This window comes from Aegilops tauschii, chromosome 5 (genome assembly GCF_002575655.3).
Source record: "Aegilops tauschii subsp. strangulata cultivar AL8/78 chromosome 5, Aet v6.0, whole genome shotgun sequence".
In the NCBI taxonomy this organism is placed as follows: domain Eukaryota; kingdom Viridiplantae; phylum Streptophyta; class Magnoliopsida; order Poales; family Poaceae; genus Aegilops; species Aegilops tauschii.
The window spans coordinates 85409406-85412357 of NC_053039.3; positions in this window are offsets into that span (position 1 = coordinate 85409406).

The following is a 2952-nucleotide window of genomic DNA, read 5'->3' on the forward strand; positions in this document are numbered from 1 at the left end:
AGTGATAAAGTAAAGCATTACAGGGCGATTGCATTGCATACAATAAAGCGACAACCATATGGCTCCTGCCAGTTGCCGATAACTCGGTTACAAAACATGATCATCTCATACAATAAAATATAGCATCACGTCTTGACCATATCACATCACAACATGCCCTGCAAAAACAAGTTAGACGTCCTCTACTTTGTTGTTGCAAGTTTTACGTGGCTGCTACGGGCTGAGCAAGAACCGTTCTTACCTACGCATCAAAACCACAACGATAGTTCGTCAAGTTAGTGTTGTTTAAACCTTCTCAAGGACCGGGCGTAGCCACACTCGGTTCAACTAAAGTTGGAGAAACTGACACCCGCCAGCCACCTGTGTGCAAAGCACGTCGGTAGAACCAGTCTCCCGTAAGCGTACGCGTAATGTCGGTCCGGGCCGCTTCGTCCAACAATGCCGCCGAACCAAAGTATGACATGCTGGTAAGCAGTATGACTTGTATCGCCCACAACTCACTTGTGTTCTACTCGTGCATATAACATCTACGCATAAAACCTAGCTCGGATACCACTTTTGGGGAACGTAGTAATTTCAAAATAAATCCTACGCACACGCAAGATCATGGTGATGCATAGCAACGAGAGGGGAGAGTGTTGTCTACGTACCCTCGTAGACCGTAAGCGGAAGCGTTTTATCAACGCGGTTGATGTAGTCGTATGTCTTCACGATCTGACCGATCCAAGTACCGAACGCACGGCACCTCCGAGTTCTGCACATGTTCAGCTCGATGACGTCCTCGCCTTTCTCGATCCAGCAAGAGGGGCGAAGTAGTAGATGAGTTCCGGCAGCACAACGGCGTGGTGACGGTGTTGGTGAAGAACAATCTCCACAGGGCTTCGCCTAAGCACTACGAAAACTATGACGGAGGATAAACTAGAGGGGACAGGGTTGCCGGCACACGGCTTGGTGTTTCTTGATGTCTTGGGTGCTAGCCCTACCCCTCTATTTATATGTTGAGCCTTGGGGTAGAAACTTGGATTAAAAGCCTCCACAAAGTCGGTTTCACCCGAAAGGCAAGAGTCCTTCTCGGACTCCAGGGCCAGACGCCAGGGTTCCCGGCGTCTGGACCCCGACGCCAGGGACCCTGGCGTCTGGCCCCTGGAGTCCGCAAAACTTCCTTTTGCGCTTTCCAAAACCTTGTGGGCTTTCCCCTTTGGCCCAGATAAAGTGTTCTCGTGCCCAAACATTTCGGGAAACATCCGAAACCCCTTCCGATGGATTCCGGAACCCTTCCGGAGATCAAACACTACTATCCACATATCAATCTTTACTTCCGGACCATTCTGGAGTTCCTCGTCATATCCGTGATCTCATCCAAAACTCCGAACAACATTCCGTCACCAACAACATAACTCATAGTACTATATCGTCAACGAACGTTAAGCGTGCGGACCCTACGGGTTCGAGAACTATGTAGACATGACCGAGACACCTCTCTGGTCAATAACCAATAGCGGGACCTGGATGCCCATATTGGATCCTACATATTCTACAAAGATCTTTATCGGTCAGACCGCATAACAACATACGTTGTTCCCTTTGTCATTGGTATGTTGCTTGCCCGAGATTTGATCGTCGGTATCTCAATACCTAGTTCAATCTCGTTATCGGCAAGTCTCTTTACTCGTTCCGTAATACATCATCCCGCAACTAACTCATTAGTTACAATGCTTGCAAGGCTTATAGTGATGTGCATTACCGAGTGGGCCCAGAGATACCTCTCCGACAATCGGAGTGACAAATCATAATCTCGAAATACGCCAACCCAACAAGTACCTTCGGAGACACCTGTAGAGCACCTTTATAATCACCCAGTTACGTTGTGACGTTTGGTAGCACACAAAGTGTTCCTCCGGTAAACGGGAGTTGCATAATCTCATAGTCATAGGAACATGTATAAGTCATGAAGAAAGCAATAGCAGAATACTAAACGATCAAGTGCTAAGCTAACGGAATGGGTCAAGTCAATCACATCATTCTCCTAATTATGTGATCCCGTTAATCAAATGACAACTCATGTCTATGGCTAGGGAACATAACCATATTTGATCAACGAGCTAGTCAAGTAGAGGCATACTAGTGACACTCTGTTTGTCTATGTATTCACACAAATATTATGTTTCCGGTTAATACAATTCTAGCATGAATAATAAACATTTATCATGATATAAGGAAATAAACAATAACTTCATTATTGCCTCTAGGGCATATTTCCTTCAAATTGTGTATATATAGGAACAATCTTTGTGACACAAGAGATTATATGATACCAAGATGATATGGTATGTATGCAATGGATGGTGTAGACCAATGATCACTAATGTGCACAAGTAACGTTGCCGGCAATACTCAAATGGCTAGTCTCGATAGGTAAGTGGCGCAAAATGGGCTAGGGGTTAACAATGCAATTGCAAGGGTAATATACAATGGTGTTGTCGAGGTTACCGTCCGTGTACGATGACGACCTCGTGGCGATGATGAGTGGTGGTGTTCTCGATGTCGAACCGTTCCTAGTTAGCCGAAACACCCTAGGAAACGGAAAAACCACGTACTCAAAGTCTCAAATGTCAAATGTCAAAATGGTGGTAGCCGGAAAGCGGTGGTGGTTGCGGAAGTATTGGTGGAAACCCGGTCAAAATGGGTTATTCTGGTGGAAGGGTATGATGGCTATACACGGTGTCGGAGTTGAAAGCACGGTCCCTAAGTAGCTGAAACACCTTAGGAGACACAACTCACAACACAAACAAAATTGGGTTAAGTTGCGGAAGTCTATGGTGGTATAGCGGATGATATGGTGGAAGCCCTAGGCAAAGATTCCAAACTTCTAAAACTTTGATGGAGTCAAAAGGTGTTGGAACCTATCGAGATGGATGGGGGATGTCAATAGCTACTCAACGAGCTAAAGAA